This window comes from Alosa sapidissima, chromosome 11 (genome assembly GCF_018492685.1).
Source record: "Alosa sapidissima isolate fAloSap1 chromosome 11, fAloSap1.pri, whole genome shotgun sequence".
Lineage (NCBI taxonomy): Eukaryota > Metazoa > Chordata > Actinopteri > Clupeiformes > Clupeidae > Alosa > Alosa sapidissima.
Window position 1 is genome coordinate 8624230 of NC_055967.1, and position 19595 is coordinate 8643824.

The window sequence follows — 19595 nt, forward strand, 5'->3', positions numbered from 1 at the left end:
TAATCCTAACATTTGAGCTTCTCTCTGTTCTGACACATTTTTTAACACAGAGCACTCAGAACACCCAGTCTCAGTGCAGTGGCAGGATCCAAAAATATCGAGCCAAGAGATCACTGGTTTTGAATCATGGGCCCAACCTCAAGAGCCAAATCTATTAGCTGGGGGAGAGGAATACCAAATCCCAATGACTCATAATCATTAGATGAGGAGAAAGTCAAAGAGAGAGAGGAAGAAGGCAGCCTTCACTACTCACACAAACAGAAAAGAATTGAAGTCAAAGAATTGAATTTGATATCAATAAGTCGGCCTTATTACAATGGTCATTCTCTTCGGTCTCCTCTAACCCACTGCTGGGGACTGGAGAGTGAGTCACTCTCAGCAGCGAGAGGACAAACTCAGGGTGGCAATTACACCATTTGAGTGGCACTCCCTGAGTGTACTGAACAGGAGAGCGTGTGATGCCTTTTTAGAATCAAAGAGAAGATGTTTTACTCTGCCAATAATCATGGTCTGTTCGGACCTTTTAATCATATTCTTCCTTTTCTCCTACAATTTTAACTAAACATGCACATTCTGCTGTAACTAAATCAATATGGTCTGTAAATGTGTGCATGATTTATGTGAGTGTGTGTGTGTGTCCATGAAGTGCGCGTGTGCATGTGTTTATACACTGTGCTTGCACGTGCACAGAGTTGTGTCTGAGTGGGCTGTTAGGCCGTGTATGAATCTCATCCAGAAAGTTAAGAGGCATTGAGAGCCCAGCCCCTCCCCCAGAGACAGGCAGTCTGTGTCACATGCCGGCCAGATCACTCCCCTCACCCTGCAACTCCTCACCACACACACACCACCCAACACTGCCTCCAACAGGCCACACTGATACAACAACCATCTCCTGCCACATGGCCCCACAATATAGCTTAGGCTGTTGATAGATTATCTCCAGACAACGTATGGTCATCCAATTGGGAGCAAACAGGTGTGTTCTTATGGCTCAACTCAATGCTGACAAACATTTGGGGCTTATGTAGGAAGACAATATCAGCACCCAATAATAACAATAGTCATTATGTTCTATGAAGGTCCCTAACTAACAACTCCAAGACCATTGGTTCGATACCCATGTAGCACATTGTAGCAATTGTTACTTTTCAGATGAATACTTACTTACAGATGAAAATCTTAGGATAAATGCATCTACTAAAAGAAAAATTGCCGTCAGACGTGTGGTCTGTGTCTAGCTCTGTGAGTGGAATCACTGCTAGTGGTAGTGATGTACAGTTGGCCCGTGCTTGTCCCCAGTCGCTCTAGCGTAGCGGAGAGGAAGTGCAGCTGTGTAGGGGTGATTCCAGTTGCACACTGCTGGAGTGATTTTATGGTCAGCATAAATCTTTCCCTGACCTCTGGATTAACAAGCCTACTGACGTGACGTCCCCCTGAAACGGCATGAGTTCATCCTCATGAGCACCACCAGCGTTGGCAGAGGAATCATTTAACATCTGGGGTTTCAGTGTGTGGCTAATGAATGCTAACGTCAGAGGGTAAGCAGGAGTGTGTGTGTGAGTGTGTTTGTGTGTGTGTTTCATCCAAGTTGTGTGTGTGTGTGTGTGTGTGTGTGTGAGAGAGAGAGATATACTGTGCCTCCCACGGGATGCGCCTTTCTGTCTTCCTCTGGAGGAAGCATCTGCCATAGGACCCCAGCTGAACCCACACTCAGCAGAAGAAGACCTACCCTCCCCCAGCACCACATCTTCCAAGACACACACCCACACAGACAGACTCACACACACACACACAGCACACAGACAGACAGACAGACACACACACACACACGGCACACCACAGGCTGACACGGTCAAAGATAACCACAGAGGTTTCTAACCAGGGCAGATGAGACTCTGACCTAGAATACCTTTCATAGACCAGACAGGATAACCTCTGACACATTTAAACTCATCTCTAAAGTAGCTCTGGATCATGGCTAGACCGTGTTCTGATCTGTGCATTAGCATATAAAAGATATGTGGTCAAATGTATCCCAAAACACCTACGCAAGAGGTTTGAATGATCGGATTAAAACGCATTGGTCGTTGTTTACGTATAGACTTCACAATGTCCTCTTGTTAGCAGATCACCTATGACCACTAACTCTAAATAGGGTCTGGGACCCTGTGTCTGAGATCTGTTTATAATCTCACCACTAAACCTGATTTATGTACCAACCCCTCCCCACAGCTCATTATCCCCGAGTCCTGCACATGTACTAGTGCATGTTGATAAGAGCACATTTGATTTATGTAAATGGAATTTGTGCTTAAGAGGTACTGCCCTGCTGAGTCAGAAGGAAAACTCCCCCTCTTCTTCCCGACTGCAGAAAGACTACGCAGTCAGGAAGGTCAGTCACGATAACCTTTGACCTCTGTCTGGAATCCTGCTTGAACATTTTGTTGCAACAATGATTCACTTCCTGTATCCATACAGGTGAAATAAGAACAAGCTGACAGTTACTCACAAGGCAATTGATTATGGTTTCTATAGATTATTGTGTCAGCTAAAAGACGGTGTGGCAGATTTGATTTTTGAACTTTGTTGTTTTATCTTTTGTTATTTGTTATTTTTTTAAAAAAAAATTCTACTGAACAACAAACTGTTACGTGACGGCGACCAAAGCAAAAGACAGAAGACTGTAAATCCAGAAACCAAAGTAAATTTAAAAAGTAAACTGCAAATGAGCAGGAAAATCCAGGGTTGTGTGTGCAGTGTGCACATTTTCTGTGAGCAGCTGTTGATTAGCAGAGGTGTGGGCAGGCAACCAAAGCCAATCAATCGCTTCAATCAAATTTTCTGTTCAGGCACAACATCCTCCTCTGCAAGTCTAGCCTCTCCACTTCTCTCCCCTGCCCTCCTCCTCTCCTCTACTTTGCTCTCTTCTCTCCTCTCCTCTTCCCTCTCTTTTCCTCTCCACTACTCCACACACACTGCAGGTAGGAAATGGATGCTGGTGGAAAGCCGGGCTGTGGTTATGGTGGCGGGGGTGGCGAAAAAGGAGCAAGGCCATCAAATGCTAACTGGCAAGGCTAAGCCCTTGGGGCAATTAAAACAGATCAAACAGATCTTGGGGCAATTAAAACAGATCAAAACTGAAGCTGGGATCCTGAGACCCCCGCCCCCACCTCCTGTCCGGACTAAAATCACACGCGGGTCATGTGCTCCTGGTACAGCTTAGTACAGTCGGATGGTGGGAGGTGGAGAGGTCTAGTCCAGCCCAGTCTGGTTTGGTCAGGATAGATGCCCTGTCATGGGCAGTTTGATTAGAATCAAAGGCAGAAGAGGGGCCTGATCTCTTATTTCCTCATGCAGCAAGCACACTCTGGCTCTAGAGCAGTACATTATATCTCACCCTGTTTATCTTTAAGAAGAATCTGCTTAGTATGTAAATACACCCCTACAGACTGCTTGAAGGAAGTGATTTCTTAGTGTATGCAACATCTATAATGTATATTCAGGATGAATGTTCTGTGATGTGTGGGTGAACCTCTGTTGGGAGTTTAGACAAGCCTAATGTAGTATAAATAATATAAATATGAATCCAACCACAACCCAAACAGGGCCCTGAGATGAAGCGGAAACATAAAAGCCTTTAAAGAGATGATATGTGATATCTGTGTGTTTGTGTGTGTGCGTAAGAGAGGGGGGGGTCTTGAGACGAGGGGACGAACTCTCTTTAGAGTCTGCTGGCTCTCACACAATCAAAGCAGGGAAAGTAAGAATAAGACAACAATAACAATCGTGACCCCTCGAAGACCTGTACTGGTCTCCACTCCCAAGGCCAAGGAGGAGACGTGCGTGTGGACAAGAGAGCTCCTCGGTCCGGTCAGATCCAGTCACCTTTTACTGTCATTTCCCTGTTTATGTTTATGGTATTTAGCAGATGGATTTATCCAAAGCGACTTACAGTGACATCAATAAACAATGCACTAACATTAAAGGGACACCAGGCAACGTTTTCGTGTTAATTAATCATCTTCGTAAGTCGGTATATGACTCATTACAGGGCGAATGAAGGCTCTCTCGCCCGCCCCTACTGCCTGTAGAAAGAATATCCTAATTAGTTCGGTGTATCCTACCCGCCGACCGAAGCAGGATCAGTTTACAGCACAGAGGCAGGCTAACGAAATGCTAGAGATTGTTGCAAACGTGTGTATAATGGCAGAGCCGGCGAAGAAGCAGCAAAAACCCTTGACGGAAGACGCAAAGAAAAGGAAAAGAGCTTCAGACTGAGCGAGGGGGAGTTTCTTAGAGAAAAAGCATCAGGCTTGCCTGGTGTCCCTTTAAAATGAACAGTTTATAGTCTTCAAATAGCCTAAAAATGACCAATATTGACCACTTTTTGTGGTTTTGTTTCCTTGAGGACCGTATTGCAACAGAACAAAAAACACACTAGTCTACTACTAAAAAAAAACACCTTCATGAGCCATGGTGGCAGCTCCTCTCTTGGTGTTCATAGGGGACACAATAGAGCAGGAGCACTAATGGCAACGTTGGCACAGAGGGTATTATTACAGGGTATGCCATGGCGGTCGGTGAGAGAAAATATGAGCAGGAAGTAAAATGGAGAGAGAGAGAGAATGAGAGAAGGAAAGTGAAAAGGAGATGTCTCTCATGAATGTTGTTTAGTTTTTTCAGCTATTTTAGTAATATCCTGTCCAGCATGCTAGTGAAGCTTTCATTTAATCATTTGTAACCAAGAGAGATAATAGAGAAGAGAGATAGAAGGACAGAGACATAAAGAGAGAGAGAGAGAGAGAGAGAGAGATTTGATTTCATTTGAAAAAGAGAGCGGGTCCTCATCTCTCTCTCTCTCCATCTGTCTAACCTTCACTCCTTCACCTCACGTTTCTCTAAAAAGCAACAGCAATGGTCATGTGGACACACAATACCTCCCATTTATCTGAATCAGCCCTTGATTCCGACTCCAGCTGAGGCGCCTAGAACAACCCCACAGAGCCAGCACTCCGCAGACCTTGGACTGTGGGGGCTGCAGAGAGATGGTCGGGGCTGCGGGCTGGTGGGGTGGGGGCAGCTTGGCAGCTATGCTGAATCCTTTCAGACCAAACAAGGTCACCAGAATAGCTGTGGTGACGCTGTAGTGCTCTGCTGCTAATTATTTGCCTTGTCTCCCGTTGCCGTTTCTCTGTCGCCACTGTATTGTAGACTTTGCGCATAATCACCACGGCAACCGGGATAATAAGGATTTGCTTTTATGAAAAGAAAATAATGACGCTTTAGGGAAGTAGAAAGGAGGACTTAACCCCATGTGACACTGATTTTTTTCATCCTGATTTAATAGACAAAATACTCAGATTCAGAAGGGGCTGGCCTGAAGGTCAAATGCTGCAGTCTGATCAGCCCCTGTGGGGTAACTAAGGGGAGAAGTGACACCAAACGTCCGATGAATCCACAAACATCATGCAGGCATGCTAACAGCCACCAGTAGACATATTTGCTCATTCAGTGCCTAAAATTGAAAGAAAGAAAAATATGCAGTGTTGGAAACCGCAGGTATGCTACAGCCACAGGGCTTAGCCTACACCTACAGGCTGTGGCAGATGACTGAAGCATGTAAGGCACGTGTGTGAGCGTGTGATAGAGAAAGAGGGAACGGGGAGACAGAGATACGCTGGAATGAGAAATAATACCTTGCCAGCAGCAATTAGCAATCAATTTGACATGCAACCTGCTGATGCAGCCACCTGTCAGCAAGAAACTGATTAGCAATTACCTGTGGCATGCATCCACACATTAATTCATTCATTCATTCATGAAAAAAAGTATCAAAAAATGGTGAAAAAAATATGTGTAGCTAATAAAATCTCTCATGATCATTAAATGGTCACTTCACAAACCATTTAGCTAAGACTTAAAGGTACACTATGCAAGATTATTTTTACCTTAATATAACCTCTATGAAGCCATTTTGATGGTAAACAAAATTATAATAGGGGAATGTTCACCTACTGCTAGCATAGCCATAGAGCTAGCCATAGCTAATGAGAGAACCAGCAATGCAACTTCAAGAATTGCTGACCCAAAGACATCTCGCGAGAATCGTGAAACATTACCTTGTCAGCAGATATAGCTCTTTGGAGATAGTTTTGCCTGACGTTAGTCCTTTGCCTCCACAACAAAAGCATTTTCATTATGTACAGGGGGAGCAAACCATGAGAAGCGGGCTATTTACAATGGCAAAGTAAAATATAAATATATCACGACTCTAGAGGGAGCTCTAGAGTCGCCAAATATACCTGAAACTGCAAAGTATACAGTACCATTTATCTTGTTCTAGTCAATAAACCAAGTATGCCTAAGAATGTATGAGTGTATGAGTCCGGTCTCGAGACCATTTTTTGCTTACTCGGTCTCATCTCGGAATTGAAAGCAAAAATACTCGGTCTTCACTCAGTCTTCCAGTCCGTACCTCTGGTTGTAATAATTGACGAGATGAGTGAACAATAATTCAATTTGGTTACTTGAACCACAATTCAACACCTTCAACTTTAATAAAATGTTTACATCATGCCATACAAAACTTTGACTCCAGCTGAGTTCCAAGTCTTAAAGTATTGTTCAATTTGGTAGACAAGATGAGTGAACAATAATTCAATTTGGTTACTTGAACCACAATTCAACACCTTCAACTTTAATAAAATGTTTACATCATGCCATAAAAAACTTTGACTCCAGCTGAGTTCCAAGTCTTAAAGTATTGTTCAGTTTGGTAGACAAGTGTGTGCTAGACTGCTCCTATAGCCAACAATCCCCACTCTACCCTTTGGGAATTTAACTTTTGAATATGATACTTAAGTATATATACTCTTTTGATCCTGTGAGGGAAATTTGGTCTCTGCATTTATCTCAATCCATGAATTAGTGAAACACACACAGTGAGGTGAAGCACACAGTAATCCCGGCGCAGTGAGCTGCCTGCATCAACAGCGGCGCTCGGGGAGCAGTGAGGGGTTAGGTGCCTTGCTCAAGGGCACTTCAGCCGTGCCTACTGGTCGGGGTTCGAACCGGCAACCCTCTGGTTACAGGTCCGAAGTGCTAACCAGTAGGCCACGGCTGCTTGGGTGATGTTAAGTAAGGGATAATGTATTGTCCGCCGGTAATTCAGAAAATCAGAAAATAAGTCCCGACAGGGAGAACAGAACCCTGACGCGCCCGACGAGTAAATCATGAAAATCATGAAAATATATATGTATATGTAACATCATTAATCATATACTAACTAATCAAATATACTAACTATATTTATATATATAGGCTACATGCTATTAGTCTGTTTTTCTGTGGCATGTGATAGAAAAATGGACCCCAGAGGGTCCTTTTTTATTGGCATAACAAAAGGGCCAACCACTGATGCATGAGGCTTTTGACTCCTCAGTACTATAGGGAGCTGTTGCCGTGTCATCCGAATGCTATGAACACCTCACCTCACCTATACAGAAATATTCTTTCAGGGACCAAGAGGGGGGAAAATGGCATCGATGTTGCCAGACACAAGATCACTGGAAGTACCCTATACATACTAGCATTGAAAGCTTATTTACAGAGGTCAGAACTGGACGGTTCATTGAAAAACCTGCAGGAGCATCCTCGACCTCCCCATTTTGTCACATGAAGAAGCCCTCTCCAGAGCTTCATTGTCTTATCAGAGCGGGAAGAATTGGTCATTTTCACTGTCATGCCTTCAGTACTAAATCTGGCCGTTATGTTGTTAAGATGTTCTCCAGGCATTTTAGCCACAGTGATAAGAGATCATAACCTTTCATACCTCACATGGAGGCCACCCTCCTCCATAAGACAGTAAACCGACCGCCGCCATATCTAACTGAGGCAGAACAGCGCCCTTGCTTCTTTTTCTCCAGAAATAACTGCCATCCTCTTCACTCACTGTGCTGAGTTCAGTTCATTAAAATCATCACAACTTTCGTCAGTGAATGCTGCAGTGTTCACACTCAATACAACACAATTACTCAGCCAATTACCTTCCTTGAAGGCTTGTCAATGGACTTGGGGGACCAAGAGGGGGGAAAAAAAATCAATATGTGGAAATTATATTTAATTTCACTTAATTAACCCATTAGCCCTGGATTTCTACGGTGGTACAGTGTGATTACAAGGGATTATGGGGAAATAAGGCAAAGCAGTTTGTCGACGCTCAGTTAAAGATTACACAGGTTGTGAAGTGTGTGATTGGTTCTCACTATGATGGTTCTGCCTCATTTCATACACACACACACACACACAAACAAAAACACTTCAAAAGCTATTAACTTAATTGATCCCGGTCTACTAACAGCAGGGACCAATATAAAAACCTGTCTGTGGTATTGACGTCATGGAAACCAATAGGTCATGACGCAGAACTCTGCTTAACATATCGGGATTCGAAATGTCTTTATCTTTTGATGCAGCAAAGAAAATGCTGAAAAAGGTGCTTCTGGTTAAAGCAGAAAGCTGTTTAAAACCACCATTCTTTCTGCCTGTTTTGAGGGGATGTTGGGAGACTCGTTTTTCCAGCGCTGTCTGAGCCTGGGAGATTACAAGTGAAAAACCAGAGGTCAGGTAGGACGTTCCGCTAAGTACCAAGCCAAACGCTAAATCCAATCAGTCCAATAAACGGCGAGGCACAACATGAAGGGGGGAATATAACTTGATTTACCCCTATCCATTTTCAGCACGCTAGGCTATCTGATTAACTCGGCCTTGTTGTTCAGCCTGAGTGAAGCGTGAAACTCCACACCCCCAGCTGAACAAAGGTGAAGACTGGACATGTTAAACATTTGTGCCTGACTCTGAACCACTATACACCAAGGGTCTCAAATTTGTAATGCAAAGCCGTCTTCACACTTTCAAATTTGAGGATGTGTTGTTTTTCCCTTGACTTAACAGTATTCAACTACCGTGTTATAAACTACAGAGAAATAAACAGGCGTGTGGCAAAAGGCCTCATTTGAAAGAAGAGGAGGATGCAGATGGTTAAAAAGATCGTAGAAATGGTAGACAAGAGTTCAGGATCCATGTGCTCCATCAGTCAGCGGGGTAAAGTAAGCACGCACGCACGCACGCACACACACACACACACACACCCTCCCCTTAGTCAAAGGAGCAGCTTCCATCAGAGAGAAAAGGTCACAGTAGTCAGAGGTGTGAGAGTGAGGAGTAGAAAGGAACAGGAGCTGCTCATACTGTTTATAGAGTCTCTCTCTCTATCTATCTGTTTGTCTCTCTCCCTCACCTTTCCCTATCTTTCATCATCTCTTTCTATCTACCTGTTTCATCTCCTCTCTCTTTCACAATGAGTCAGCCAAGTAACAGGAACGCTAGCTAGCTAGATAGATAGAACCTGCTGCTGAAGAAGCAGTGGAAAAGGGTAAGTGAAGATAGGAGAGAAGGTCTAGCGGTAATGCAAACAGAGGTGAAGAGATAGGGCTAAGGTGGGCAGAAGTCCTCAGACAAATAAGGAAGAAGAATATGATCACATATGATTCAGGAATTTGAATCACTTAATTTGAGACCTCTTCTGTGTATGTCTGCAGTAGAGTAGGAGACTTGATGCAACTTAATGCACAAGGTTTCTAGAAAAATATAGCATACTTAGATTAACCTATTTCATCATCTGTCCAGACAATGGTCCTGAGGCTGTGGAAACAAACCTTTCTTCTTCTGCAGACCTCTGGGTTTTGAGATGGATGGTTTCCTGGTGCACTGTTAACAGTGCAAATGACAAAACAAGACAAGTGTGGTCAGATGTGATGTCCAATGCTATTAAAATATTCAGTAAGAAAATTCCATGAGTAGTGATGACTACATTTTTATCCGAAAAATAAATCATCATGATCATGCTTAATAAATCATAATTATGACCGCCGCTAGCGAAGCGGTCATATGATTGTCAAAGTTTTTTTTTTCCCGTCACCGTCATCTACTTGAATTACCACCGTCATCTACCTGAATTTTTGGTCAACGAAACACCGGGGCACATGAAATTTGGTGGGTATGTAGCCCCCACTAGACTTTTACGGAAAATTTCCGTTTGGTCCCTCGGGGGCCACTCCCCCTCCACGCTGGGCCCCCTGAAACCCAAAAAATGCAGTTTTTCCTAAATAACTACCTGAACCGTGGCACCGAGGATGAAGACATTTTTATGGTATGTTGGTCTCAAGGGCCCACATCAACCTAGCCCATAATAACTCATTTGTGATTTGCACCCCCCCGGTAAAAAATGAAAATGCAATATCATTCTGCTTTAATCGCCCCTCTCTTCAGTTAAGATGTTCAGAACTGCACCAAATTTTATGTGTATGATTAACCTGACATTCTCTGGGGGTATGCCAAGTTTCGTAGAATTTCATCCATGGGGGGGTCTAAAAAAATTTAAGTTATGTGTACATTTAGTGACACTCATTGGCCTGAAGATGGTGGTGCACACATATACACACGCACACACACACACAGGCACGCACATACTATCGGTATCAGCAGTTAGAACGGCCGATACATAATTACAAATTCAGTAGGATTAAAAGAAAAACCAAATATTCATCATCATGGCTGCATTTCCAGTACTGGCGATACGTAGTCGTTTGTCCACCAGATGACGCATCGTTGCAGTGAGACGTAATTTTGTTGGAAGTTAATCTAAAGTGGGTTGGAAAAACCATGGACGCTTCCTACAAGGACTGTAGTTTACCGCAAATAACGTCTAATAAGGATAGGACGATTTTCACATGAAATGTAATTCCCATTTCTTCTTGAAGCCGAAATAAATCTGAGAATGTTTATCGGACATGCTTGGTTTTTACTGCAGGTACGTTAATCTTATAATATCAATAGCTATAGGACCTACATGTAGGTACAATAATGTTACCGTTAGCATTGGTTGAGTGATGGAGGCTGGCCAATTTGAATGCATTTGTAGAAAACTATGCGGTTATACCAAGCAAATTGATAGCAGCACTAATTGTATCTTTCGACTGTCATCTCATTTGCTTATGACCATAACCTAGGCTACTAACAGGAGCTAAGTGAGTTAGCCACAACATGTTCGCTACGTGATGGTTTTTTAATGAAAAATATATAGGCTACCTGAAAGATAACCTGTCTATGATGCATCCTAAACACCGGGCTGGGACATTTCTGCTCAAATTCTCAAAAAGCATCTGAGTCAACGTTCATTCCCAAACACCCATATAGGCTACTTCAATTCTCTATTTTCAAAGGTGAGCATGGCCCAAAGTAAAGTAACTAGGACTGAAACTACATAAATTCGTCAAAGTGAATAATTTGTGTCAACTCGCAGCAATGTAGATTTATTAACGCACCCGTGATGATCTACATCTCCATTTAAACCAAATGTTGTAGAGCGCACGTTGAGAGATGTATCCAGGGCAGGGCTGTACCTACCTACACATATTTGTTGCACGTGCTACAAAAATCATTCTTTGCGATGGATGATTTAGTACCAACGTTACACCGGTCCGATACAGTTTTGGCTATGGCTACCGTGAGACTGAGATGCTTTTTGTTTGTTCGAAGTGCGTGTTTAAACATCCCTCATACTCGACGCACTCGACCTGTAGCACGACAATGTGACGTAACAGAAGCGCCGTAACCATTTATATTCGTGCTGGTGGTCGCGACACTAGTTGCAATATTCTCCTGTGTCGCTGTTGTGAAAATATTAAGGGCTGTCACGGTACCGATCCACTTGCACGACACTTCTTTTTGTCGTGTCGCATTCCACTCTAGTCCTATGGGTGACGTCAAGCGACTTTAACGCGCCCGCAAAGCATCCCGGGAAGGCAGCGCTGCATTTGAAATAATGTAGCGCGACAAAGAAGCTGGCCGAGGCCCATCTTTATGCAAATGATTCCGTTGAACGCGAGGCGACTCTCCAATGAAAGGACGAGGTTGTAGGTCCTTTGTTCTACCACAACGGTGCCTGTGAAACTTTGGTTCCGCTTACAAGACAAATAATGTTTTAACGATCTCTTCCACGACCACCTAGTAGTCCATAAAACAAACGAAACTAGGATTTGGATGAATATATTGACTGATGGTGTTTCTGGTGAGGATTTGAGATTGCATTGAGTAGTTTAAATAAAACAAGATTTCCAAATGGCTTGCATAGTTTGTTTAGGCTATTAATGTGTTGTATACTGTTAAGTACATGCCTAAAATTGTGGTCCATTTGTGGAAAAACACTTATAATACGTTAAAACGAACTGAGTATGAGCTGGTAACTGACATTTTAAATAAAACGCCCACACACGACTGAACGTGGGGAGGCAGCGCGACATCTATGCGACACGACAAAATGAAGTGTCGTGCAAGTGGATCGGTACCATCACTCCCCGATGTGAGTCGCTACCCGATGTGAGTCACGCATGCTCAGATTGATAGGTTTTACGGCATAACGCCAAGGGATCCGACTGAAATCCATAAAATAATTAACTTTTCTGTTTCAAAAACGTTTTAGCTATCTAAGATTGCTTGATTGCTAACGTTAGCAAACGCCATTCAAGTGACAGCCTTTGTTGTGCTTGATTGCTTACTTACTTGCCAGCAGTGAACAAACTTCGTTATAGGTCAATTTTTATTGATATTACAGAAGTCTCTCGCTAGCAGGCTACTTCAGCCTCTAATCTAGAACTGACATTAGAGATCATGCCGTGAAAATGTGATGCCTTACGCTAAATAATACATTACTGCTGTGTAGGCTAAGACAGGGCTTCTACCAGAGCCCGTTTACGGAGAGCCGGATCACTCCCTATTAACTCCATTGTACCTGCAATCTGTTGCAGTTCCGCTAGGGGCGATCATGAATAAGTGCAAAAACAATGAGGGTCTATGGAGCTAGATGGCTAAATTTGTCTCTTTAACCTGGTTGTCGTTGAAAAATCGAAGATTTGATTTTGGTTTCTGCAAGCTCACTATGGATTATAGGTCAAAAGTTGAATGAACGAGTACTTACATCCTTTCAATTTCTTACAGGTTGGGTCGTTGTTGCCCACAACACACTAGCTTTCTGCTAATGAATGATGTCATTGACGCATTTGAAAGGCTTTTTAGAACAAATAAGTGACTCAAAAAATATAATACTCAGCGGTGTGTATTTTCTCTGTCCCCTCTTTCGCGTGCAACATTCAAATTTCTGGGCAAACAATTATATCCCGAGAAAAGTGGATTTGAGGGTACAGCTCCATAGACCTCCATTAATTATGCACTTATTCGTGAGCGCCCTCATGTGGAACCAGAAAAGGAACCGCAACCAGTTCAGAAACCGGAAGTTTCCCGAGAGTGGCGGTTCTCCCAAGGGGGCAGGCGAATTCCCGGAAGTAGAAGAATCGACGTAGGCTGGAGGGACCACCTCTCTGCTAACTCCCATAGAAGCCCATTCATTCTAGGATTTTTTTGAAATACTGTACCATAACTTAATATAACATATATCCTGTGCTGATATTGTAGCTTTTGTGTAATCCACATAAACACTACAAAGGCAAAACAGACTCCACTACCTCGTCCGTAACGTTGGTTACCCGTAAGAAGAATGGTTAGCTTGTTCGGTTGGAGGGAAGCTAGCTTTGACGTAATCTCTCTTTCGCGCTGTAGGGAGATAACCGTATTGTTTGGATAAGAAACTCAGTCCACCTTACTGTCTATGACGGTAACTCATAAGCAAAACCTAGCATACACGACCGTATGTTAAGGTAAAGCATTACACAGAGGCAACCTAATAATAATAAAAAAGTAAACCTAATTATAAAAAAAACCCCGCAGTAATCATTTCAGAGGTTTTCGATGGATTGGCCGTAGGTCGGAAAAGTGGAAAGAAGATTAGTTTCAAGGCTATAACTTTTTTGTTTTGTTTTAGCATGACTGTTTTTGAAGATGATCATGTATGGTAGCTTCAACATTAACACGACTTGGTGAGGATGATATTAATAATAATACATAAATAAATGTTTAACTTTGATGACTTTGAAGGCGAAGGAAGTGTGAGAAGAATTTCTGTGTATCTATCATATGAGTTACAAGATTCAGTTCTATGGCTAACGTCACGAAGTTAAGTGTGAGTCTGCGCAGTACTGGGGGGACCAACTGAAAAATTGTTCTATTTGACTCAGTGCCCTCCCACTGGGAGTCTGTTCGTCCATTTCTTTTACTGTCTATGGGTTCTCCCCTTATTAGACATTCTCTGCTTCTACCAGAGCCCGTCTCTACATACTCTACGCACCCGACCGGTAGCGCGACAACGTGACGTCAAAATGACGTAGATCTTGCTGGCGCGCCAGGATTCACGTGCTTTCTATTTGTCTCGTAAATCCGCTGCCCGAGTTGGAAAGTGTAAATTACCCAGCTTTCTTGCGGCATTTTGGGCAGGCACGCCCACTTTACCTCGGAGTACTTGAGGGTACCCCGAGGTGGACGTACGACCTTACAACAAACATGGCTGCGCCCATAGTTGAGATGAGATGACATGTATTTTTTTTGCATATGTACTGTGTTGGTCATGTTAATGTTGATGTAATGCTCTTACACACTAGATTACATTGCTGCTTCAATCCGGTTGCCAATTCATGCATTGCACGGTTTTGCTGTGCCTGCAATACAATGTAACTAGGCTTGGAATTTCACCATTCTGGGGGCAAGGCCACTTGGCCTTCAGTTGGGCATATTTGGTGGGGGGCACAAAGGCCACACGTCAGGGCACCAAGGCCAAAGGTAACTATACAGTAGTAGGCTATTAAAATGATCAAAGTTGTATTTAGCCTATTCACTGCAGTAGACCTGCATCACTGTATGAAACATTACAAAAACATGAAACATGACATATTACATAGAACTGTAAATCATCTGATCATCTAATATTTACAGATATCTAGGCTATAACATTTATTTTATATTTGGCTATGAAATCGTGTATTGAACAATTTAAGCACAGCTCAGCTTTAAGAAACTCAAATAGCCTAGATGCATGCTTAGCATTTTGTGATCATTAAGGCTACTTTCACAAACTCTTAGTCAGCTGTCCTCTGATTTACCAATATCTAGGCGATATTTGTAACATTTATTTTGTATTTGGCCCGTTATGAAATCATGTGGAACAATTTAAACATGTTGTAAAACTTAAAGCGGTGGTAGTGTAGTGGTTAAGGAGCTGGGCTAGCGTGCAGTAGCCTGAAAGTAGTCGGTTCAATTCCCGGCTTCCACCGTTGTGCCCTTGAGCAAGGCACTTAACCCCAAGTTGCTCCGGGGACAATGTGATCCCTTGTAATATAGCTGACATATCTAAGTCACTTTGGTCAAGAAGTGTCTGCTAAATGTAATGTAATGTAATGTAATGTAAAGCCCAAATTTGGAGACATCCATGTATGTCGAACTTTACTGCAAATTCAAAACTGGATTACTCTGGAACGGCTAACTGTACAGGGGACTGCTTTACACCTTTGTGTTCGGTAAGGTCTCCTGTTTATTCTGATATATGGTTTGTCATGTGTTAAAAGAAGGGTTCGTAAAGTATTCCACCGAGATGAATGGGTAGGGAGATCATGGGACGCAAAACCTTCAGTAGAATGTATGATTAAATTGAATTAAATTATTTACTTTTCCCGCGAACCGTTCAACACAGCAATTATCGGCTAACATTGTTTAAAAGCTGAGAATAAGCTCTTTCATGTGATACTTGTGATGTCTGTGTGATGAATAGGCTACTTCGCGAGTAGTTCAACTGAGAATAGGTGAATTTGGAATTGAATTTGCCGTCCAGCATGGAGCCGTCACGTGACTTAAGTCACGTGTCTGCAAGGGGTGAATAACAATGACTAGCCTCCTGCTAATGCCCCTCGTGGCTGGAGAGAAACGGGTTCCTATAGCCACTCATTCATACATGTTGTACAAGTGGGTGTACGATGATTTACAAGACAAATAGAAAGCACCATTAACCCAGGTGGCGCGAGGTAGCGCACCACTCATTTCTTTTTCAGACGAGCGCGACAAAGTGGAAACAGGAAGATGGACTAGTTCGAGGGCAAGCGAGAGTTGCATTGTTTTGTTACAGTCGTGAATTTTTAATAGTTTGCTGGATAAGTTAACAAAGTTACCAGCGAGAGTTGCAACACATGGAATTAAGAGGAAATAATAGAAACGATTTATTTTCAAACAAAGGATATCTATTAAGGCCTGAACAAAATCTCTTTCCACTTCAGGAAATAACACAAACTCAGCCAGCTGCTAACTAGCTAGCCAGCTAACTAAACTGTTTAAATTATTAAAATTTCCCTCGGGATGACTAAAGTATTTATCTATATATCCATCTATCTATCTATCTATCTACCTGTGCACACACCTTGGAAACTAGATGATAATGATGATGGTAGTTGTGAATAGTAGCAACCAAAGTCTGAAGTAGGCGACCATCACAGAGGCTAGCTACTAGTGTTTCTTACTACAGCTTCTTCTGCTGTGTAAAGTAGTTAGCGTTAGGGTGTGAGAGAGGAGTCGATGTGCTTTGATTCCAGCTTGGTAGTTGTAGGCTATGCGATTAAAAAACACGAAGTATCCAAACAATGATAATGCTTTCATTATGGCTGCTTTAGCCACAGACCTTGAGCTACTGTACAGTGGGTTGGGTTCCATTTAGAAGTGTCCACTTCATTCGTGCTTTCCGTGATTAACACAGCTGCGTGAAATGTATTACTACATTTTTATATACAATACATACATTACATTACATACAATACATTACTACAAATGAATTACTTCTTTTTTAATATGCAAAACTATTAACTTTTCGCCAAGAGGTGCCAGCTTAAATCCGCTTGATACTGTAAGCCATTGGTTCCCAAAGGAGATTTTATTTGGGTCGCCAGCGTAGCCTAGTGACCATTTATGTTGTGTAATAGGCCTAGCATAAGGCCTACCTTATATAGTTTGTTAACAGTCACAGTTTTGTCATAACTCCTCTATGCATTTTTGCATTTAATAGCTCTCAATATCTCAATCGCAAAATTAAACAATATTTCTATTAGTGCCATGGACTATAGGCTGGGTGAACTCAGCCTGATCTGCTGGCTATTTCTTTTTCGATTTCTTAAAAGAATGAGCTAGTCTTCATTCTCTGTCTGCATTCTTGAGATATCGCACTCAGAGTATTCATGGACTTGACCTTTGACCTCCAACACCAACTCACTTCATCTTTGAGTCCATACAAACACTTGTACCAAATTTGAAACATATGCGTAAAGCCGTTCTGGAGATATAATGCCAAAGCATGAGATATCACAGTTCAATATCTGACAAAAGGACCCTGAACAAACTGATCAACATCTTGGACAATGAGTGTCACCCACTCCACAGCACTATTGTTAAGCAGAAGAGCCTGATCAGCTGGAGACTTCGCTCACTGGCTTGCACAACAGACAGACTGAAGAAGTCATTTGTCCCCCCAGGACCATTGAACTGTTCAATGCTTCACTTAAGGGAAGAGGAGAGAGACTTCTCTGCATAGTCTGTCTGCCTCTTCACCCCCTCCATGTTTGGATACTGTCTTTCCACTAGCCACTTTTTACCACTGTCTTTCTGCCTCACTGTTTGCGTGCTATATTAGCACATATGCATAACCCCTCCCTCTATGCCACAGCCGAACTGTGGCCACACTTATACCTTTTCTTATTATAGTTATATATATAGATATATAGACTTTAGTCTTGCACTGTTGGGCTTACTCATTTGCACTATCACCATGACACTCATTCACACAGAGCACCTTACCTTACCTTACTATGCACAGAGAATCACAGGCTCAGTCCCTGCCTCAGTCATTGCAAGCGCCTCTTGATTGATTAATCATGTCTATACGTTAAGCGGTTAGAATCACATTCATTCTTGAAAAGGTAAAAAGAAAAGGTTATAATAAGAAGAAGCCAGGAGATTTCAAGATAGTGGATTCCATCCACTATAATAATATGTATGTATATACAGTAGACTGCATGTGAGTGCATAAGCAGAGTATGTGAGTATGATGTGTGTCTCCAGAGTGTGATATGTGAGGCTGTGGGTGAGTGGAAATGTGTGTGAAAGCAATCTCATCTCAGGCCATGTGAGACCAATTAACAGAGCAGCCATCAACAAGCCCGGTCTGACCTCAGAACCTGTTATTACTATGTGGCACACCGGATGGGAGAGAGAGGGAGGAGGGGGGAGGAAGAGATGGAGGATGGCAAAGCACTCATGGTATGAGACAGACAGACAGACACACACACACACACACACATAAATGATGCATACACATGCACATCCACGTGCATACACACAAACATTCAGAGATACTTTGATGTGCATGGACTGTGCTTAGATGAAAAAGCCCTCAAGAGGGCATTAAGGTGTGTGTGTGTGTGTGTGTGTGTGTGCACATATGGGTATGAATTGTTGTTTACAGTGTTGTACTACCCTTTGAGATCACCCTCATCATGTCTAGGGACATTCTTTTCCCGTGCATATACATCATAAACAACACACGCATGCACGCACGCACCCACACACACACACACACACACATTTTAATGTTTTTATTTGGACCTTAACACAGGGGAAGATTCACAAATCCAAACATTGAAGGAAGTATGTTACACACTTACGCAGGTCTGATGTACAGACCTGACTTTGATGACAGAATGTATTGTGCTATTTTCATTTTTTTTTCACTGCATGATTATGGGTAAACATGGCATCGTCATTTCCGGATGGATATACTACCTATTATTGCAGAAATGGAGCAGTACTTTGCAATTGTTTTTTTATTTTGCAATTGGCTTGCTTAGTCCACACAGTTGCAATCCACATAAAACAAGTTTGTACACATGCCCAAGACTCCCAAACACAAGAAAGTTTGCATCGAAACCCCATGTTTGTGATATTGTCAGCAAGTGGCTGATATTTCAACAGCTTGGAGTTAAAACAAGTGTCCATGTACAAATCAAAAGAACATCCTATTTCAACAATAGTCACATTCTTACTATTTTCATCTGTAATGGTAATATCTGGGGTATTTGGAATGAAAAATGAAAAATATTACAGAAAGTGTACAGTGTGGTGTTTATATGCATTTTATATACATATATATTTTGTATGTGCCAGTATATATGTTTTATATGTTTTTATTTTTATATTTTCTCACACACACACACACATGCACACACACAAACCACAGAGGCCCACGCAATCAAACATTCTCCTCAATTTGAATGACAAAGGCTTCATTAACTGGAGCCAGAGTCTGCAATGACACCCTCTCATAGGCAGTCCTCTATCAGGCACAGATGGCGAAGTAGAGCGAGCTAGCTGGGATGCCCCCCTCCCTTCACTCCCTCCCTTCACTCCCTCCCCTCCCCTCCCCTCTCTCATGACTCCGAGACAGCGTGATAGCAGGGTGTCTGGTGATGCCGGTCCCGGCCAGTTCTACCCATCTACCACTCCCTCCCCACAGTGGTTCCTTTAACCCAGATAACGGCTGGGGCTGAATGGCTCCCCCG